At 38.9% G+C, this 23,106-nt stretch overlaps 2 long non-coding RNA genes across 14 annotated transcripts in view; one reads left to right on the forward strand and one right to left on the reverse strand.

Annotated features, from left to right (window-relative positions):
• The window catches only part of LOC140633643 (uncharacterized), a 440,888-nt gene that overhangs the window by 412,552 nt on the left and 5,230 nt on the right, over positions 1-23,106 (forward strand). For 8 of the 13 annotated variants that reach the window (XR_012031213.1, XR_012031215.1, XR_012031217.1 and 5 more), the window contains one exon: positions 20,590-20,731. This is a non-coding gene — a long non-coding RNA (uncharacterized lncRNA). Of the gene's footprint in view, positions 1-9,168; positions 9,439-18,800; positions 18,858-20,589; positions 20,732-23,106 lie in introns of all 13 variants that reach the window. The other 5 variants (XR_012031220.1, XR_012031211.1, XR_012031222.1 and 2 more) reach the window with 2 other exon arrangements.
• LOC140633645 (uncharacterized) lies at positions 8,250-12,063 on the reverse strand. Its single transcript, XR_012031223.1, has 2 exons — positions 11,660-12,063; positions 8,250-8,561 (listed from the first exon to the last, which is right to left on the reverse strand). It is a non-coding gene; the product is annotated as an uncharacterized lncRNA (long non-coding RNA).

The following is a 23,106-nucleotide window of genomic DNA, read 5'->3' on the forward strand; positions in this document are numbered from 1 at the left end:
ATTTTAATCCCCATATTCCACCTGAGAAGTAAGGTAATACCATCACTCTTTCTATTTTGTAGATTAGGAAACTAATCCCAAAGGATTAAACATGGAAGAACTTTTCCCAAGGCTGCACAGATGGAAAAAGACCAGACTGGGATTTGAACCCATATGGTTTGAATCCTGTACTTTATGCCTAAATACACTCTCCTAAGGAAGAGAATTTAGCCTGGGAATTTTCCTTGGGAAAATTTATTAAAGTTTGGAACAGTATGCTTATAAATACATATTACATATGGATAATTTATTTATGTGCTCCTTTAATAAAATAAATGAGGACAGATATTTTTCTCCTTAAGAAGTAAGATAGATTGAGAGTAAAAATAAAATGTCTCTAAATGTAATGTACTGGGATCACAGGGGGAGATATTAGGAAAAAACTAGCAATAGTGTGGAGTTTAGTTTGCAGTAATGTACCAAGGTTGGTTTCAATGACACTTGTACCACGAATGAAAGCTGGTAACAGGGGAAAATGGGTGAAGGGTACTTAGGGTCTCTCTGTACTCTCTTTGCAGCTTTTCTCAAAATCTGAAAGTATTCAAAAATAAGTTTACTTAATCAAAAAATAAAATAGAGGGCAGCCCGGGTGACTCAGTGGTTTAGCGCCTGCCTTCAGTCCAGGGCATGGTCCTGGAGACCCCAGATCGAGTCCCACGTCAAGCTCCCTGCATGGAGCCTGCTTCTCCCTCTGCTCAAGTCTCTGCTTCTCTGTGTGTCTGTCATGAATAAATAAATAAATAAAATTAAAAAAAATAATAGGGGTGCCTGGGTGGTTTAGTTGATTGAGCATCTGACTCTTGATCCTGGCTCAGGTCACGATCTCAGGATCCCACATCAGGCTCCATGCTCAGCATGGAATCTGCTTGAAATTCTCTGTCTCCCTCGGCCCTTTCCCTTGCTCATGTTCTCTCTCTTTGTCTCAAATGAACAAATAAATCTTTAAAAATAAAACAGTATAAAATAAAATAAAACAAAATATGTATTAGTCTGGCCAACACCCACTAAACCTTTATTAGTCTAATAAACTCTTTATTAGAACTAATCAGTTTTCTAGGATAGAGGTGCCTCCTTGACATCCTCCCTCCACTACTTAGGCAGCATGGTGTCTTCAGCTGTGCTCAGAGCATCTGTGTGCATTTGTTTCCAGGCCAGGCCAGGCCAGGCCAGGCCAGGCCAGGCATGCTCTACATTCGTGCCTGCCATCCTCTCTAAGCTAGATGTCCATGTCTCAGCATCAGCTCCTTGTCTTTTTCCTTCTTAGTCACTGGGGCCTTACATTCTTATCTGATTCCATCCAACGAAGTCATATCTTAACAACTTTGTTGGGTCTTCACGTATCAGGTTCTAAATCAAGTACTGATACCTGGGGCCTCAGCTTTGGTCTTCCCTAGCAGGGTTCTCGTTCCAGGTTTGTGGAAGCTGGCAGTCTGAAGCCTGGGAGACCTGAGCAGTGAGTGACTCTTGGGGAAGATGGGCACCCGCAGAGGCTTGTCTGGCCCACACATGCAGCATACAGTTTGTTTGTTTGTTTTTTCATATTTTATTATTGTTACATGGGGTTTGAGCACTCCCAATCTGCCATGCTGCAAATAGCATCTCGTGGAAGAGGGTATAGCCAGCTGGCCGAGGAACCAATATAATAAACATCAATTCAGTTCAGAAAGTACAAAAGAGTGAGAACAACTTTGAGCAAGGCTATAAGGGTTACCTTCTTAAAGTCCCCATGCTTCTGCCTCTTAAATATTTCTCAAATGTATTCTCTCCTGTATCAGAGTCCAACCACGAAAAGAAAAACTTCAGATATTTAAAAGAGAGAGTTTTATACAAGGGATCAGTTACACAGGTGATGGAAGAGATGAGAAGCCAAATGAGACAACGCAGCAACTCCGATGTTAGCAATAGCAGGAAGCCACAATCAACCCTGGGCGGGAGGGACAAAAGGAGGAAGTGGGGTTCCCAGAGCCCTGGGTGGGTGGGATCTTTGGGCAGAAGCCAGAACAGTGGCATGTGTGCACGTGCCAAGGAGGAGAGGCAACAGAGAGAGAGGGTGAAACACACTGGATTTTTCTATCTTCCTATTTTCCAGTCTCCTGCTGGTAACTACTGGCCCAAACTAATTAGGAACTGGGCGAAAGGGAAGCCCAGTAAATGTAGCCCAGAGAAGTCAGCCGTCCTTCCACCCAGTACAGAGACACTGCCGAGATCAAGGACACCTCCATCACAGCCTGGCACCATTACAGGATCTTTTTAACCATTCCCTTGACTGCAGTCTGTCTCCCTACAATTCATCCTCTACTTGAACTAGCAATGTTGGTGAATTATATATATATATGTCAAGTCCCCATTTAAACCCTTAGATGACTTCTTGCTGACTGTAGGCTAAGCCCAAGCTTAGGATGAGGCATTGTCTGGCTCCTTGGCACCCCCTCTCCAGCCTCATTTCCCACAGCTCAGCACATGACACAACCTCATTGCTGGCGACACAGAGTGATGTTGGCTGCTTGAGTGCTGGTTGCTTTGTGGACCTTCGGAGAGGTTCCCTGGCCTGGAATCAGGGTTGTCATGGAGAGAATGGCAGGAACAGCAGTCCTAGGTGACACTGTTAAGTGGCTTCTGGAGCACATGAGGCAGCTTGGAGCATGGAAAAAGACTCCAAGTGAGAGCACATGAGGGTGTGTAAGGCTTTAGTGGCTTTAGAGGCTCCTGGGAAACAAATGAGAGGAGAAGCTGAAGAGCCTTGAGGGGTGTCAGCTAATGGGAGCATGAGTCAGTGAGATTTGAGTGATTCTTGATGAAATCCTTCTGATGGGTTAAGTTGGAGGAAATTGAGTTTATGTTTGCTTGAGAATAGATTGAATGTCTGAAAATGTTGCTCAGGCTATTACTACTAAAGTTCATCTGTCATCAGAAGATCTCTAGCAAAATGAATGAAGACGAGGGGCTCATTTCTGATAGGCACTTTAGGCTATTTATCTGTCATGGGTGCTCAATAAAAAAAAGGAAATTAACATACAGGAGCCTAGTAGGGAGTGACTGAGCTCTAGAAGATGTGCAGAAGACAGAAGGTAGCAAGTATGGGTTTGGGACTTCAGAGAAAGTTTCAGTGAAGTTTCTCTAACTTCTAGATGCTTAAAAATATCTAGTTTATGCCATACATACCTATAGCCATTTGGCATTTCCCTCTAGTCTTGCTGTGATGTGAACCTCTCTTATCGTGCAATTAAAAGGTGATGCTACCCTTTATCATCAAGGGTAACCAAACATTTATTGAGTAACACAATGTGCCAAGCATGGAACTGGGCAGGTTACATAATATATTTTATTTTGTCATAATTTTCCCATTACAGATGAAGGAAATGAGGCTCAGGGAGGCTAAGAGACTTGCCCATGGCTGCATATCAAGTGCAGGCATTTATATTTAAATACAGGTCTCCATCTACTTTGCCACAGTTTTCACCTGTCACTAAGCAACCCTCATGATGAGTGCAAGTAAGAATAACTTAGTATTCAGCTTTCTCACCAGGAAAGTTAAAATAACACTTGGATGTATTTCCAAAGAGAATCACTCTAAAATCCTATATACAGGTTTCTAAAAAATGTGGAATTCCTTTCAAAAGTTTATTTTCTTATTGAGTTATAAGGACCCTTGACCCTACATCTCTCAAAATTCAGGAAAAATCGTGGCATCCTTGATCTCCTCAGTCTTTGAATTAATATATTTATTATCTTATCATTTTGAGTCTTTGAGTTGTATGTTGGGAGCAGTCCTCAGCAGATGTGGGGATGGAGATAAGTGTTTGGGGCATTTGTCAGGAAGTGCTCTTGGGAACCAGCCCTGTGGAAGACAGGGCCAGGAAGCAGAATTTGACTGAGAAAAAAAGTTGATCTGTGATTTAATATGATTAAGGGTCTAGCAAGCTCACTGGCAGCTCTGGAGCTGTGATGGTGCTCTATTATTCTAAGTTGGGTAAATGGGGCTTGCCATGTTGATCAGTTCCTGAGTGTGAAAGACCCGTTACCAGAAGGAGGCATAGTCTCATGTGAAGTTTTTTTCTTCAGGTCAGGGAATCCCAAAGCAAGACTTTCAGCTGAGGGCTGTTTCCTGGTACCACTCTCAGTAGCTGGGAAAATATGTCCTTCATTCCTGAAGGGGCATCTGGGCAGTACCTCACAACATGCAGCACAATGACAAATGTAATTCCTTTTTTTTTTTTTAAGATTTTCTTTATTTATTCATGAGAGACACACAGAGAGAGGCAGAGACATAGGCAGAGGGAGAAACAGGTTCCCAATAGGGAGCCTGATGTGGGACTTGATCCTGGGATCCCAGGACCACGACCTGATCCGAAGGTAGCCAGTCAACCACTGAGCCACCTAGGCGCCCTGACAAATGTAATTCTTCATAAATCTGTGTATATACAATAACCATATATATGTATTGAATATAGAAGACATGGTAAAATATATAAATATATAATATATAACTAAATACTTCATATAATTATAAAATATATATTTATTGTACAAATTATAAAGCCTTTAACTACCTGGATTAGTATGAAAGCTTGTCTTCAAAGAATTAATACATTTGGCGATAAATATAGTGCCTACAGATGGAGAATGCAGGGTACCCTTCTCTGGTTCAAAAGGGAGCAGAAATGCATGATTTCTTGAGACTCTCATGTTCTTACCACCACACGGTATATTATTACTGCACCAATAATAAGAATGCTATAGTCTGTCAAGTGATGTATACTACATACGGAGAATGGTGCTAGGCTTATTGGCTTTGTTTTTACACATTTGCTTCTTTTGAAGACCAGTACATGTAAGTGGAAACAAACAAACAAACAAACAAACAAACAAACAAAAGAATCATTATATAGTCAAAATTTTTTTAAAAGATAGCATGAGGGCACTTGGGTGGCTCATTCAGTTAGGGTTGGGCATCCAGCTCTTGGGTTCAGCCCAGGTCATGATCTCAGAGTCGTGGGATAGAGCCCCACCTCAGGCTCCACCCTGAGTGTGAAGTCTGCTTGTCCCTCTCCCTCTGCTCCTCCCCTTGTGCTCTCTCTCTCAAATAAATAAATAGGTAAAATCTTTTAAAAAATATAGAAGATAAGTATGAATTCCTCAGAAATTGCATTGGCTCTGCCTCTATTTACTTAGTCAACTTCTTCCTATTTCAGCTATTCCCATCAACTAATGGTTCTATTAGAAGTCTGAGAAGGCAGATCTCTAACTACAGTCAATAAATGCAGAGAATCCTCAAACATCCAAGGCAAAAAAGAGAGGCCTAATATATTCTTCCATTTGAGGTTTAGTAGCTTGTGAGGCTGCCATACTGTCTTCTTCTCTCTGCCCATCCCTGCCACTGACTCAGCAGGCTGAATCAAGAGTACTTAGGATCTCTGTGGTTCCTTGAAGCACAGTCCCTAATAGCAGATGCCTGAAGGGTATGTGTAACTTGCTCACAATGATTGAAAGGGCAAGTGGCTTCAGTTTGTTCAAGTAGAGCTGCATTGTATGGAGTGCATGCCTAGAATGAGCTGAACTGTGTGTTGAATTAGGACATATGGCTGCCCAAGGCAACCTGGAAAATGTTGGCCCTCCTAAAATGACAGTCACCTTTGTTGTTGACATTTTTCTTCCATTAGTTGTTTCCTGTCCTTTTGGATAACGAGTTAGGTCTCATTTAGCTATTATCTATCTAGGAAGTCTTAGTCACGCCTAAAAGATGTGGATGAGACAAATATGTTTTTTAAAAAATTTTATTTTGTCCATTAATTCAGTCATTTGTTCATTTGTTCATTCATTTATAGGTAAGTAACTGTTTTGTTTTGTGGCCAGATACTGCAGTTAATTGCTGTAAGGCTGAAGTACAGAACTGGTGTCATACACACTGAATATTGTTTGAGAATTTAGATCTGGATATTTAGGATAACAGAATTCCAATTAGTCTGATATTATTATTATTATCTCAAAGATTTTATTTATTAGAGAGAGAGAGAGAGAGAGAGAGAGATCATGAGCAGGGGGAGGGGGCAGAGGGAGAAGCAGACTCCATGCTGAGCAGGGAGCCCGACTTGGGACTTGATCCTAGGACCCTGGAATCATGACCTGAGCTGAAGGCAGACGTCCAACTGACTGAGCCACCTAGGCACCCCTAGTCTGATTATTATTGCAATTGAATTTGAGACAACTGGCTTTTCTTATATTTATTTGTTTTTTTCTGAATAATGTCATAATTCAGAAGTCTGACTGTTTCTTATTTATCCTCTGTAAAGCCATCACTAGGGTAAGGGCTCTAATTCATTTCCTTTTGATGTGTTTTAACCTTTGTGAAACCTCACCTCATCTTTTTTTTAATTCCTTTAATTCTAATTGCAATTTTATTCCAATTTTATTATTTATATCATTGTTACATACCAGGAGCAGACTTTACCTTGACCCCCCCCTCAAATTTTGTCAGGGCATCTTGTTTTCTAGCAGCTCACTTCTGAGAGTCAATAGATTCAGTTCTCTTGTTGTCCTGTTTTGTGGCTATGGGCCAGTCAAACTCCGTGAACCTCAACTTCTCCATTTGCAAAATGGGATAATAATACTTTCCTCCCACACACTGTGAGTGTTGTGAGAATTAGAAAGATAATGTTTGCAAAGTGTTTTGTAAAAGCATGGAGCCTTTCATCTAAGGAAGGAGCTCAGAGTGTTATTATTTTTGTTGTTACTGACGGTCATGTTCCCACATGGCTTTATTTTTATGGTGTACTTAAGTGCAGTAGGGTTGAATTACAGAAATGAGAGATGGTAAAGATTTAGCAGGTCATCTAGTTCAAATGTATTGTGGAATTCTTCCCCTGCAACATGCTGCCTGTACTTTACTCCTTCTATTTTTAAATGCAAAAGCATCAAACATTTCATGGTCCATTTCTTCCTGCTGACAGCAGAACTCTTCTAAAGAACAATTTCAATGGCAACTTTTGATCTAAGTATTTTCTTAATGACCCAATTGGAATAACTCTTTGAGTCTCTGCCAGGAGGGTATTCTTGCCTGGTGTGAGGGTTACAATTATTTTCAGGGCCTTTTTACTACTTTCCTGGGGAAATGGAGTCACAATCCATTAGCTCTCCTTCTGATGATGTTCTTTACAATGTTCATCCCAAATGTCCAATTTAGGAATTTCCTAACCATTGGTTCATGGAGCAGACCAAATCTTGTTCAGAGATAACTCATTTCAAACACAGTTAAACGGCTTTAAATTTAATTCCAGAAGACTAATTTGAAAGAATGTGCTAACTTCAGTCTTGTGAACTGTACATATTTTGCTTTTGGCAAGTCCATAATCTATCACTGAAAATAGATTCTAACACATGATAGTACATAAATATTTAATGAATGGATAAATGGATAATTCCTATTATCACATATATAATTCATTGTTACTTAATTCAGTGAGATAATCATATTTTTTGTCTTTTTAGGTTTATATATTAATACACATAGATATTACATACTATATAAGATACATAGTTATAAATGTATTATATGGAAGTATCACTACTTACAATATAATTACAGCTAATATCTTGACAAAGGGACCGTCTACAATATATAGACTTTCAAAAAATTTGGAGCATTTACTATGTATGAGGAGCTGAGAATATATTGGTAAGCTGAACAAACATATTTCTCTTCTTATAGTACTTACTGACTACATCAGGCAATGGACACTGGTTCTGAAGGTACAATGATTTCTTTCTCCCTCCAGCAATTGGTTTTCCATCCTTTTGCTATAGAGAATGGAATCTAAGGTTAAATCAATACCCCAAGGTATTTCTTTCCTTCTCTTCCATTTTATGGTATTTTAATTAATTATTCTCCACTAAACTAATTCATTGATTAAAATTAAGCTTTTACTTTATGTGCTAATGATTATTGTTTTGAATGCACTTGTGGTGCCCAACAGAATCAGGTTCAGAGCAGAACTTCTTTATAAGTGAAAAGATTAAAAAAAGAAAGAAAATATTTTGTTTTTCATTGATCTCTAAATTTTCTAAATCCAAGGATTTAAACAATAATTAGGCTTCCTTAATAAAGAATAGGATGTGATTTTTAAGAGAGAACTCCATTCCAATTTCAAGCAGTCAACAAAAAAAATAAAAACAATAAAAATAATGAAGCTCTCTCTTTTGAGGTACATGGGAAATTAGGAAACATAACTTTATTCAAAATCATTCAAGTTATTATCTATTGAAATCAGGAAGCTTGTGACATTTGAAATCTTTTCACATGGCGTATTTCCAGGTAGTGAAATCATTGGTGGTCAACTTTTTAGATGCTTTCCTCTTTAATTCCTGTGCCTTCAACCTGGTAGTAGCTGGATACTGAGATAGGTGAGGATAATTAGCTTGCTGAGTCAGTGGGAAGGAGCCCTGTAATACTGAATAATTGTTTCTTTGATGTGTGGTGTGGTTAACATGCTTAAGATTCTTAACTCAGGACCATCTGGGTGTCAGATCTGGGAAGAGGAAGTAAAATCAGTTTTATACACTGTGTAAAACATTAAATAGCAAATCTCAGAGTCTAGACTTTGCCATTCTTTTTCTTCACCTTTTTGGCTTTTTAAATACTTTACACCAATTAGTTTAAGCACTTATCAAACATGTCAAATGAAATGATATCACTATAAGTCTGTGAATTACCTTACCTGCTGTGATCCTCATTCCAGATAACTTGGAACAAAAATTTGGACAAAAATATAAAGGCACAGTGACACTACCATTTTGGAAAGTAAATGTATTTTAGTGTCCTTAGACTTCATAACACTAATGGGTCAGTAATGGGTTTAGTTTACTGGATACCAAATATTCCCTGATACTGGTCTCATCATGCTTTCATTTCTATGACATGAGATATTCCTGGTAGGCCAAGCCCAGGGGCTTACCAAGGAGAATGTAGAACCTGGGGTTGAAAGTCATTCATTTTGATCCTCTCTGTAATCACAGATTTATTACCATGAACTTTGGAAAATCATTACCTCTTTATATATCTCAGCAGTTCAAAATTGGGAGAGTTTGCTTGGGCCTTTGAGAATCTAACCCTTCGAGTCTCTTTTCTGTCCTTAGCTGCCGTCTTCCAGGTTCTGATGCCTCCGATGCTTAAGAGAACAGCAACAAGCTGGGATTTGGAGAGACTGTGAGGGTCCCTGCTTTTTGAGCCTTATTTGTGGTTCAGGCCCAGACTGATAAGAGGAAGTACAAGTTGCAGTGAGATGCAGTGGGCAGGAATGGATTCATACCATCAGATGGAAATGACAAAACATCCTGCAGAAACTGTCATCATCACATGGGTTTGGGGCCTCATATAACTATAATTAGCTAGGATTCCAATTCAAGGTAAGGCACGTTTTTCTCTTCCATTTCTACCACTGGACACCATAAATTTTGTTTTTTATGAAAATCAGCAGTAGCTTTATTTGCCTTTTCCTCAAGACAGCTGAATGGTATTTCCTTGTCTCCCTCTAGGACTTAACACTGTTTGCAAAGGCTGGGTGAAGTTGACTTGCGTGAAAAGAGGTTTCCATATTGCATCCTTATTGGGAGGAACTCAGCAGGTGGAGAGATGAACAGCAGTCGTTGTCTTCCATAGGCAGGGCTCACTCTCCTGAGTTGACTAATGTTTACCTAAGCCTCTCTCTACCTCTTCTTCTTCTCTCAGAGTTTTTTTTTGTTTTTTTTTTTTTTTTGTCCCACCTGGATGCTTCACCTACACTTAGCTTCTTTGGAATTGTTCTTGGCTCACTTTGTGCATTTTTAATTTCCATGGTTATTGTATTTCTTAACTTGAATGCTTCTCTTTGTTCTATAATGTTCAGCACTGCTTTCCTGCTGTCCCCCAGGATGCCCTTTGCTGTTTGTGTGCTTCCCACCTACACAGATATGCAACAAGTTTCTTTAGCTAATCTCTTGGTTTATCTGGCCTTTTATATTTCCCTAACATGTTGTCTAGTTCAGTCTTATTTGATTTATCATCAACACAGCAACTCCACCATAACCACATCTTTCCATTTGCTTCTGTAGATGTGAATGTCCTTCAGAGAAACTGATTTTTATTCCCAATAAAGAAACAATTTCTGAAGACTTTTGTGAAAGGATCTTAGAACATCTCACAAACAATATCACTTTCATCTTTCATGTTATCTCTATTAAAAAAACATAGATAGAAAACAAGCATTCAATTTTGAGATAAAAAATTGTAGTAAAGGCCAATGGCTTACAGCCAGTGAGTAGACAGGAATCTGGAGAGCTAGTTTAAATCTTATCTTAAAACAGAGTATAATTTGTCTTTCTCTTCTTCACTCTTCTATCTTTTGGAGGAACTATTCCTATAACACAATTGCATTGTTTTGACTCACTTCAACAATACGTATATGGTGCTTAATATATGAAAGTCACTCTAAGTCTCATATAAGAAAGACATAGAAGAATGGTCCTTATCTTTGAAGAAGTGAAGAGATGGTCATGGATAGGCAGTATCCATTAAGTGCTAAGACAAAAGAAAAAAAAACAACTGTCTTGAGCAACAGATACACTAGATGGTTGATTGAATTGGTGAAGAGTACTTTGTGCAGGAGGCAGCCCTGCAGTAGAATCATATGAAAAGAAGATGGGCAGAAATGGGATTATTGCCTCTAAAGAAAAAGCTCTGAGCCATATTCTCTCAATCCCTGGCCCACCACTTGAATGTCCCTATTAAGCACTAATATAGCGTCTATATCCTATCTTGCAAATTGAGGATATGTCTTTTGGTAGGAGCCACCTGAGTTTGGATAGGTGTGCATTATATAATAGAAAATAATTATAATTTCAGCTTTCAAAGAAATGAGTTTAAAGATGATCTTAGCAAAATGAGAGAAACTCCATTGGCTGAGAAATTTTGATGAAAATAATGAGTGAAAATGATAAAATTTAGGAAAACATTTTCCAGGTTCTAAGTTGTGTGTGCACTTCACTGAAAGGCATATTGTAAAAATTATTCACAATGCTTTATTTCCCAATCTTGTGATTAGTCTCCTGAGACAGTCATATGGGCTCACTTCCTCTAAATCAAGTATTAGAGAAGGCTGTTGCAGGCAGACCACCTTGAGGTGATAAATGTTTTTCTCAGGAGACAGTCACATGTGCCAGGTCTGCTGGGAGGAAATGAATGAATTGCCTATTGTGCCTTAAAACTCAGACGAGAAATTTTAAAGGTGAATTTCCAAAGTGTTAAGGCTCAGAGTAATTACTGGAGTGTGGTGGCTAGCCTGGAGGGCCCGCCCTTCCTAGAATCAGCAAACTCTTCCCCTGTAGAAAATTACATAAACATTTGAAGATTTCCTTCTGCCCTCAGAATTCTATTTGTCTGCCAAGGTTATGGTCATTTGGGCTGGAAATTTGGCCATTTGTGATCTCTATTAAGGCACTGGTGGCTGCACTCTTTCCTGCACTTGCTTATTCATGATCTTGTGATTCCCTGAGTCTCTGGGGCCTCTTGGGTCAATTGCTGCCTCTGAGAGCTATCAGCAGGGAGGAAAGAACATATTTATGTCATTTCTATCTAAATAGCAGGACTTACTTCGGAGCTGACCCAGAGGAACCTCTTCTCTATACCAAGTAAAAGCCTCTTGCCAAATCTTGTTTTGGCAGAAACCCAGAGACTTGGGTGGTAGGGCAGCCTTCTTCATGAGAGCAATCAATAGATCTACAAAACATACAAGGTTGGTCACATGGCCATTTTTTCTCTTTTCTGTTACCTCCATGCCACTCCTCATCCCCTACATATCGATAGAACTTCTAAGTAGAGGAACAAAGCTTGGGTAGCTTCACTCCCTCTTTGTTTCCATTAAATAATTCTGTTCTTGATGCCTTAATACCCTACTACAATACTACTTTCAGAAATAAAAAGTATTCCAATAAAAAAAGTATTTTTCCCCTCTATTCAAATGACTTATAATTTGTTTATTTTTCTAGATGTTCTCATCCATTGTTGAGTGTGTTATGTAGAGAAATTCCGAAATGGAGTTTTGAGGGTAGAGTAATTATTATGGAGTGTCCTTGGGACCAGCATTCTGGTGGGCTGGCAAAAACAACAGGATTGAAAAGGAGGATATGTTGAGCTAAGACACACACCCAAGCCTCAGTCAATTCTACAGGGATCTCCAGAACTAGAATGGCCCCTCAGGGTTACTCTGGGTTGGGCCAAGATGGCAGATCTCTATATTCTTACGTCAATTAATCATCAGATATGGGCCTCCTTAGCAAGGGCATCCCATAGACAAGAGGGCTCTCCAAAGCTGAGGCAATCCTGAGGGGCTGACAGCTGATAGATGTCTGCTGGCAACGTTCCAAGTAGCTGGAATAGGAAGGAACGAGATCTGGGTGGTGCACAATGTCTGCCAGAACCTGCCCCTTGCTCCATTGAGATGCAAATTTCAATACATCTAGGAAGCAGCTCTTTAGGATTCTGTTGACTTCTCTCCCTGGGTTAAATTATAAACAGCACGTTAGTGAGACACACTATAGCCCAATGCTATAGGTGGCCTTAGGCTGACCACTTATACTTATGGCCTCCTGCCTTCACTATTGATTCTCTATATATTCTCACCTTGCATTTCTGTTGGTCTCAGTTGCTTACCTGATGGCATGACCCATCCCATACCCTTTGCCTTAAGTAGTCTCAGCCCCTGGTCACAGTGTCCTTCTCAAACCAGAATTTCTGCACTTGCCCATTTGTCATCATACTTAGGCAAGGGAGGACTAAGAGGTGCCCAAGTGGATCACTAAGTAGATAGCAGCCCTACTACCTAATGATAGGTCAATTACTCTGCCAAAACTATTACTGCTCCTATTGCCACCTGGTCCCTGGGCACATGGAGCCTGAATACCCAGTCTACAGTCAGAGTTTATGATACATTGGGATTACACTGTATTCATTAGCCAAAGTGTTTTCCCTTTGAGAACCAGGGTGCTTATGTACATAGAACTCAGAATTGCAGAAAAAGGATGCACACATGATTCAAGCAGGTCACTGGTAAAGATGAGAGATGGAGCCACTTTTGTTCCTACTTCTTAGTACCTAGAACCATGTATTTATCCTTTTGGGAATATGACCTATATGAAGGCCTTTCATTCAAAGAGTCTACTAGCCTTAGAGGATGATACTCCATCCTAGTAAGTCATTGGTGAAATTCCAAAGCTGGAATTTCAGCTGTGCCTTTGGAAGGATATTCCAATGTTCTATTTCCATGGTTGTTTAGTACCTCTTCTGTGTTGAATGCTGTCTGGTGGGCTTGATCATATGATACAAAGAATTTTATTATTTATTTATTTTTTTTTAAATTTTTATTTATTTATGATAGTTACAGAGAGAGAGAGAGAGGCAGAGACACAGGCAGAGGGAGAAGCAGGCTCCATGCACTGGGAGCCCGATGTGGGATTCGATCCTGGGTCTCCAGGATCACGCCCTGGGCCAAAGGCAGGCGCCAAACCGCTGCGCCACCCAGGGATCCCGATACAAAGAATTTTATAATTTGTGTCCACTTCCATATGTTCATGTACATACATATACCCTGGATTTCCTTGTCTCTGGTTTTCTCATATTTCTTCTTTCCAGACTCTGATCAGCCTGCCAAGCCAACTGTCACTGTCCATGAATCTATCTATCTGTCTGTCTGTCTATCTATATTCCCATTTTGCATCACTTCTCTTTCTACCTAAAGTAGATGGCCAGGTGCATATAAGTGACTTTGTGCTATCTCTTGGAGTCCTTGTTAGGATTCTAAATCCTGTATGCTGGGAAAGTATACTATCTTTCTTTTCTTATAGACCCCCTATGGCCTTGGCTTGGTTATGCTGGAAGTTAACCATAGCTATATAGACAAGTGGCCAGAATTGGAGATAGGGGTATATCCTGAGAGAAGCAGGATATATCTTGCAGAGGGAAGCCTCTGTATTTTCTTCTTGAAAAAGGGGAGTGCATTAGCTGTTGATAGTAGGGGGCACTTCAGAAGCTATATAGGGTTTTGGGAATCTAAAGATTTAGGATTCTTGTGGACTTCTACTTTAGACAACCTAGATAACCTATCTGCTATGTCAATGTCCTGTTCTTTCCTAGCCAGGGTCCTGATCTTGGGAAGGAAGATATGTCTTAATTAGGAGCTAAAATGCAGGCTCAACTGCAGCCTCAGCCAACATCACAGGGACCTTGTGGGCTAAAATGGCCCTTAATAAGCATCTTGAGATGGGCCAAGGTGGTCAGGTTTTTATGCCCCTGCATTGAGGAGATATGGATATGGGTGTCCTTAGGAGAGGGCATGATCTTGGGTGAAAGCTCTACAGACAGCTGAGGCACTTCTTAAAGGTGCTGACAGCTAAAAGCTACCCGACATCTCTCTGAGCAGTGGGATTAACAAGTCCTCTATTGAAGAGGGATCTGGACACGAGAGTAATTTACAGTAAAAATGTGCCATTTTTCTACATGGCTGTGCCTTTGTACATTCTGCTGTTTCTCTCCCAAATGATCTTTCGCCTACTCCTCACTCCTTTTTTAGCCAACTGGGACATGTTCTTCAAGCACTGGTTTCCCAGGGAAGATTTGCTGACCAAATTTTCTTTCTCATCATCCTCAGTGTCCAGTCTACTTGCCTAACAAACTCTCTGGCTGGTTAAATGTTCTAATGAGTCTCTATGACATTCATAACATGTTTTTCTGTTAACTATATTAGTCTGTTTAGCTACTTTAACAGAATACCATAGACTGGGTGGCTTATAAACAACAGAAATTTATGTCTCAAATTTCTGGTAGCTGAGAAGACTAAGATTAAGGCATCAGCTGCTTGAGGACTGACTTCCTGGTCCATAGATGACAGTCTTCTTGCTGTGTCCTTACATAGCGAGAGGGGAGAGGGAGCCTTCTGGGATCTCTTTAATAAGGGCATGGATTCCATTTGTAAGGGCTCCACTCTCATGACATAATCACCTCACAAAGGCCCCATGTCCCATGTCCAGATACCATCATTGTTGGGGACTAGGTTTTAACGTGTGAATTCTTCTGGGGGTTGAGGAGACAAAACATTTAGTACATAACATCAACACTTAATACATTGAAGTGTAATTATATAGTTACCTGCTTATATTTTACCTTGGACTATACATTTCATTCCTTTACTTTTTGGACTATAAGTTTCTTGAGGGTTATAATTTTTCTTTTATTTCTGTATACACAAGGATCAGAATGAGTATGGTGCCTTTCATATATCATATATATTAAGTAAATAAATGCACCCAAAATACTATCATTCATGTCAGTATAAGGACATAGGGCTAGAGTCAAGAGATCCAACTTGAGTTCTTATTTGGTTGTAAATAGACAATAGATACGTTATTCAATCTCGCTATATCTCAGTTCTACCATCTGAGAGAACTAGGAGAGAGAAATATGCTCTCCCTACAGTATATCATTATTATAAAGATAAAGGAAAATAAAACATGTGAAATAATTTTGGGTACTAAAAGGGCTATATGAATACCAGGAGTGATTACTGTTTATTTCCCTATCACTTTCTTCACCAGTGGCCAGTGTTCACCTACACTGCTGCCTATAAATGTTTCATTTACTGTTGTAACCCTCTAGGTTAATCACAGACACGCACTCTACTGTTGCTATGATGTATCTGCTCTGTTCTCTTCAATTTTGGACAGTTAGTCTATATGTGTGTTTAGAAATTGGTGAACGAATAAGGCACTGAAAACTATTACCTCTAAAAGAACAGCCCAGAATAGCCAAAGGCTAGCCATAAAGTATAAAAGGATGACAGATATATAGTTTATAACTGTAGGAAACTGCTAGTATTCTAGAAGGAAACAAACATGTAACAATATAGGAGAAATAACATATTATAGGTGTCCTGTAAATATAAGAATGAGATGGGATATTGTATGGGTGCAAAGGAAGGAATAATTGTGGTGGTCAAGAGGGCCTTCATTAAAGAGACAATGATTGTATAGAAGTCAGTGTGATCCAGGCAGATGAGAAACTGAAGAGCATCCAGGATGAGCAGAAGCTCTAAAGATTAAGAAAAATGAAGGACTCTAAATTGTGTAACCAGAACATAGGATAGATGGGGTGTGGGAAAAGAAGGCAGCCACATGTATCCGCACTTTGGTGTTATGAAGGCATCACTAGACATGTTACCTGAAAAACCTTCCCAGATCTTGCAAGAAGAATTCTTGCTTGTTTCATGGGCCTCAGTGATCATGCTATGGGGTCATCATCTTGTTTTTTGTTTGTTAATATATCAGTTATCCAGCCTAGATTTTGGGCCCTTTGTCCCCAGGTCTCATAATGGTAACTGGCATAAAATATGTATATTCAGATATGAATGAAATGGCGAAGTATCCTAACAATAGTTTTAAATAAATAAGCAAGTTGTCAGGAATTCAAGAAAGAGAGATTTGTATCTTAAAGAGGTGGGTTTAAGATGAAAAATTACTAGAAGTGGAATCTGTGGACTTGAATTCAAGCCCTCTAAGTCAGGTATGAGCTTTGTGATTTGACCCATGGTGAACCTTGCTTAGCTCACTTACACATACACTTAGCATCATGGCAAGAATTAAAACTGACATTTGTGAACTTACATTTCTGTACTAGATCCAGGTCTTCGCACTCAATTGTTACTGAACTTTTGTTGTTGAATTAATTATAGCTGTGTGTTAATTATAGCCATATCCATGGAGGGAAGAACTAAACTTAACATGGTAAAGATGGTTAATTTTAAAAGATCTGTTTTATTTACTTCTTAAACATTTGTATTTATTTATTTAAAAGTATATGCATTTTGGGGGCACCTGGGTGGCTCAATTGGTTAAATGTCTGACTCTTGGTTTTTGGCTCAGGTCATGATCTCAGGGTTGTGAGATCAAGCCCCGAGTCAGGCTCTGCACTGAGTGTGGAGCCTGCTTAAGATTCTCTCTCTGCCTCTTCTTCTGCCTCTTCCCCGACCCTGCACGCACACTCTTTTTCTCTAAATAATATGTATATGTATTTTTAATTGAAGTATAATTAACACAGAGCATCATATTAGTTTTAAGTGTTCAATGTAATTATTCAGCAATTCTATACATTGCTCGGTACTCATCATGATAACTGTTATCTTAATCTCCTTTTTCTATTTCACCCCCTGCCCTCTGACAACCACCAGTTTGCTCTCTGTATTTAAGAATCTGTCTTCGTTGTTCTGTCTCTTTCCATTTATTTGTTTGTTTTGTTTCTTAAATTCCACAGATGGGTGAAGTCATATGGTATTTGTCTTTCTTTGTCTGACTTATTTCACTTAGCATTATATACTCTAGGTATATCTATGTCATTGCAAATGGCATGCTCTCATATTTTATGACTCAGTAATATTCATATATATATATAATATTCATATTATGTATCTCACAGCTTTATCTATTCATCCAGTTATGAACACCTGGATTTCTTGTGTCATATCTTGGCTATTGTCAATAATACTACAATAAACATAGGGATGGATATATCTTTTGAAATTAGTGTTTTTGTTTTCTTTGGGTAAAATCCAGTAGTGGAATTAATGGATCATATGGTAGTTCTATTTTTAATTTTTTGAGGAACCTCCGTACTGTTTTCCACAGTGGCTACACCAGTTTACATTTCCACCAACAGTGCACGAGGGAGGGTTCATTTTTCTTCACATCCTCACCAATACTTATTATTTCCTGTCTTTGATTCAAGCCATTCTGACAGATGTAACTTGATATCTCATTGCGGTTTTGATTTGTATGTTGCTGATAATTGCTGATGTTAAGCATCTTTTCATGTGTCTGTTGGCTGTCTTTTTGTCTTCTTTGGAAAAATGTCTATTCAGATCCTCTGCCCATTTTTAATTGGATTATTTGTTCTTTTGGTATTCAGGTGTAGAAGTTCTTTATATGTTTTGACTATTAATCCCTTCTTGGATATATTATTTGCAAATATCTTCTCTAATTCCGTAAGTTGCCTTGTCATTTGTTGATGGTCTCTCTCAGTATGTAAAAGCTTTTTATTTTGGTGTAGTCTCAATAGTTTACTTTTGTTTCCCTTGCCTTAGGAGATAGAGCTAGAAAAATATTTCTACAATCCAGCATTGTTAAAAAAAAATGTCTATGCTATCTAAAGCAGTGTACAGATTTAATGCAGTCTCTATCAAAATAGCAACAACATTTTTCACAGACCTAGAAAAATAATCATAAAATGTGTATGGTATCATGAAAGACCCCAAATAACCAAAGCAATCTTGAGAAAGAAGAACAAAGCTGGAGGTGTCACAATCCTATATTTTAAACTATATTACAAAGCTGTAGTAATCAAATCAGTATGGTACTAGGACAAAATAGACACATAGGTGAATGGAACAGAATAGAGAGTCCATAAAAAAACCCACAGTTAAATGGTTGATTTATCTATGACAAAGGAGACTAGCATATACAATGAAGAAAAGACATTCTAGTATCTTCAATAAATAGTTTTGGGGAAATTGGACAACCACTTGCAGAAGAATATAATGACCACTTTCATACACCATACATAAAAATAAACTCAAAATGGATTAAAGACCCAAATGCAAGACTTGAAACCATAAAATTACTAGAAGAAAATATAGGCAGTAATTTCTTTGACATCAGCTATAGAAACATATTTTTAAAATTTGTCTCCTCAGATCTGTTCTTAAACTGGATACACTGTGGCATGATGGAGTGTCATGAGCCACCTGAGTGTGAGTCCCTCTCTGCTGCTTATTGATTCTCTGACTTAATGCACATTATTTAATCTCTCTGTGTTCCCATTCTGAACAGCAGAATCAGGATTTGTTGATTCAGTTCACTGTTTTGACATTGGAGATTATAGTAACAAGCAAAATGATAAAACCCCTGTTTTTATATGTACCTTATGTTCTAGTAATGATGATAATAATACCTATTTTAGTGTTGTGGTGAGGATTGATTAGGTCTTTAAACATAAAGCACTTTAAACAGTGCCTGACATATAGAAAGTACATAATGACAAGTAGGTGTTCCTATTATTATACAAAATCCTAATTTGTGTAGACTTAAAAGCTATGAATATCTGTGGTATCCCTTTATTCTTCAACACGACGGCACATTGCAAGTACCAGCCCTACAGAAGTGTAGGCGTCAACATATTAAAATTTAGTAAATTCTATTTTACCTTTCTAGTGGAAAGATATCCCTCTAGTCCTATGGAAGTGGTTTTCTCAGTATCCTTGGTCCCAACCTTGATTCTCCTGCCTCTGTCCTATGGTAGTGCCCGCTTAATCCTCTCTGTGATGGTTCTGGGATCCTTCCCATTTGCTCGCTTCCTGTCTGTCTTGAGTTGTGTGAGTTCTCTTGTGTGAGGCTCCCATATGCTCCATTACCCAGAAATGTTTTTCAGCTCTCTTTTCACACAGCACTGCCCTTCAATACCACTGAACATTTCTACCTTGAGTTGTAAGCTCTTTATTTATTTAGTAAATAAATAAATGCCTCATCAGTAGGTGAGGAGTATGGGCAGTGATGATGTCTTTCTTATCTTGCTTTGCATTTTCCCATAGTCCTTTACACAATAAATATTTCTGGTTTATTTCCACATGGCTTTGGTGGATGTTCTGTTTGTGGAGGAGCAGTGAGGGGGTTTGCTGCTATGGATATTCTCTAATGGAGTGTGGAACAGTGAGATGGCTCTCATGGAGAAGGATGGGTAGGTAACAGTAATTATAAGTCAGGATGAGTCTAAATTCTGTAACTTATGTGTCTTAGCTCATAAAACTGCAGTAGAGAATGGAGAAAGTGGGTCTTCCTGGCTTTTGTTGTTATGAGCCAATCTCAGGCAGATGGAAAAATCAACTTAGCAAATATGGTGAGTTGCTTCTGAAGTGTTAGATATTAGTTTCCATCTTGCTGCTCAAAGTGTTGTTCATGATCCAATAGAATCATGAACACCTGGAAGTTTATTAGAAATGTGAAATCTCAGTCTTCACTGCTGTGTTAAAATATGCATTTTAACAAGATTACCAGGTGATTCTTAACCAACTAAGTATTGATAAGCATTGAATTCTAGAGTTTAGTATTTACATATTCCTGTATCTGGGCTGCTTCCTAAACAAATAAGAATCTGTAGGTGGGGTTCCAGGCATCAGTAATTTTAAAACTCTTCAGGTTTCAATGTGTAATGAAAGTTAAGAACCACCAATATTTCTGGATTGGTAAATATTTACTAAAAGAGCAGCTATGAATCCGTTTACCTTTGGGATACTTTTCTTTTCTTTCTTTTTTCTACAATTCCTGGTGATTTCTGGATTGGTGAATATTTACTGAAAGAGCAGATATTTTTCTACAATTCCTGGGTGATTTCTGGACTGGTAAATATTTACTAAAAGAGCAGATATGAATCCGTTTACCTTTGGGATACCTTTCTTTTCTTTCTTTTTTCTACAATTCCTATTGTAGATACTGAGTATGGCGAGGAGGAGAGTCAGAGGGAGAAGCAGTCTCCCCACTGAGCAGTGGAGCCTGATGCAGGGCTCGATCCGAGGACCCTAGCATCATAACCTGAGCCGAAGGCAGATGCTCAACTGACTGAGCCACCCAGGTACAACTTTCTTTTCTTTTTTAACTATATGCCAAATGCACAGTAGGTGAGTTGACATAACTGGTTCATAAATCCTCAGCCAGACTATACTCTTGCCTCTGCCTTGTACTGAGTCCATAGGTTTAGCCCAGTGCCAGCTATAGCCTTTATGGGCTGACTGGTCTCATAGCTTGTGGACTGTTTCCCAGGGGCCAACCCCCCTGGCAGTAGGCCCAGTCAGATATTGCCAAACCAGAAGACAAAGGATATGTCAGTGCTGTAGGCTCTGGGGCTGGAGTTAGTTGAGAAAAACCCCTTTCCCCCTTTCCTAGTGATCTAAGGTAGAATGAGGCTTGAATTGAGTGTCTAGTTGCATCCAGAGGTGAAAACTGAGGTTAGCATCAGAGTGCACCCAAACAACAAGTGTCTGGAGCCAAAATTCCTAAATAAATTAAGCATCCTTGAGAAAGAAAACCAGCAGGTCCAGGATATTGCCCGTGAATCAACGTGGGCCATTTAATGCTTGTTTTTATTTGGCCACAGAATAAGTTGGCCGGAGCTAAAGACATAGTGCTTGTGTAAACAAGTAACTACTATTGCGGTTCTGAGATCCTTTGACCTATGTTAATTAGTATGTTATTCTTTGGTGCTAGAGGATTCTACTCCTTTATAGTAATGGTCTCCTGCAATGAGTTTTCTTTCCTTATTGTAGATATGATTTATTCTGAAAATGAAAAGACTTTGGTGATCGGAGATAAGAAAGCCCATCAGGACTTAAAGGCTTTAGACAACTGTTGTTTCGTGGCCATCTTTAACCTTCTTTAACCTAAGGTTAAAGAAGACTTCTTTGAAAAGTACAGTTAAGTGGTCATTGACTGTGCTTGGGTGTAAGGTGAGGATCATGAGGAGATGCTCTCCTTTAGTGGATAACTGTTTTTTTCTTTATGAACCTAGAACATGACAAGAAACATCAAGGCATTTCTGCATTGCTAAAGACTAAAAATTATCTTCTTAGCTCACTTCACACAAAATAATACCTCAAACATAATATATAGCTGTGGCATCTTCTATAGGTGCAAAGAACTGGAGTGGTAGGGAATGACCGTGCTGTCCAGTCATTTATTAGTAATGACATATATATTTCTATACATTTGTCATATCAGAGATATTCTTTGGTGATTCTGAAAGCCCGAAGAGAGTTCAGTGATGTGGAAAGACTGGAATGAAAATGCATTTCTCTTTCTGAAGGCAGCATATAGAGGCATAAGTACCATCTTTGCTCCACCGTTGCATGTGACAATAATATATTTTCACATTGGTAGAGAATCAAGGAGAAAATCAAGAGAGAATTTAATTCCCTCATTCTTCCAGTAAAGTAGAATAGTGAAGTCATTGTATGAATGGCACTCCAAAGGTCGTCATGGAGAATCCAGATAGATTAGGATCTTTAAAAATAATTAGGCCAAGTTTTTTTGTTGTTTGTTTGTTTTTTACTATTGAGGAAACTGAGGTCCAAAGTGTCAAGTGGTTTTCCCATGGCCACTGATCACCAGAAGTGGTTTCTCATACTATAATGCTTATGGGTTATCAGGCTTGTTCACAGAACAGAGTTCCTTGTAATCAAGAAGGGCTGTGTAGAAAATAGCATCCTCCTCATCCACCACCACCTCTTGAGAAGGACAACTTGCTCTGGATTACTCAGGGGGTCAGTGATCTTATGGCTCTTTCCAGTCACTGTTAGTTCATTTCCCTGTTCATAGTTAGTTCTTGGGAGGAGAGAAAACTAAGGGAGATAAAACACATCATCATTCTTCCACCTGTTAGTGCTGTGGTGGGAGGTTTGTGTGCAGAAAGGGTGGGTGGAAAGATTGAAATGATGTTTGGTGACTACCTGTAGATTTTATTTGTTCTGAAATATTAAGAACGTACACAAAATTGAAAACTTAACTGCAAATTCATTGGCACTCTTATCTTGCAAAAGCTCCAATATTTCATGACTCAAAATTCAAATGCTAAAGCTTATTCACTCATATAAATCACTCATCTCCAGTCTATGAGTTTATTTCATGATTTATATTTGTTAGAAGCATTATAAGTTTCAGACATCAAGTTTTGTATTTGTAAATGTGTGAAAGTGGATGAGTGAGCGAAAGAAGGTAAGTTCCCAGGCTTTTCTAAGCTGAGAATGTCAACCTATGTGTGAACAAATGCCTTCCTAGCCGATACTGGGTGTAAACCACTTGAAATTTTGGAGGAGAGCCAACATTTCATCATCTTGGCTGATCTCTTCATACACAATGTAATGCTCTCGTGTGCTGTGCCAGAGCAATGAAATGCCAAAGGCTTGTCCAAAATGCCAATGATAATACACCTATTTTCATCTAGCACAACCACTG

Source organism: Canis lupus, chromosome 5 (genome assembly GCF_048164855.1).
Source record: "Canis lupus baileyi chromosome 5, mCanLup2.hap1, whole genome shotgun sequence".
Lineage (NCBI taxonomy): Eukaryota > Metazoa > Chordata > Mammalia > Carnivora > Canidae > Canis > Canis lupus.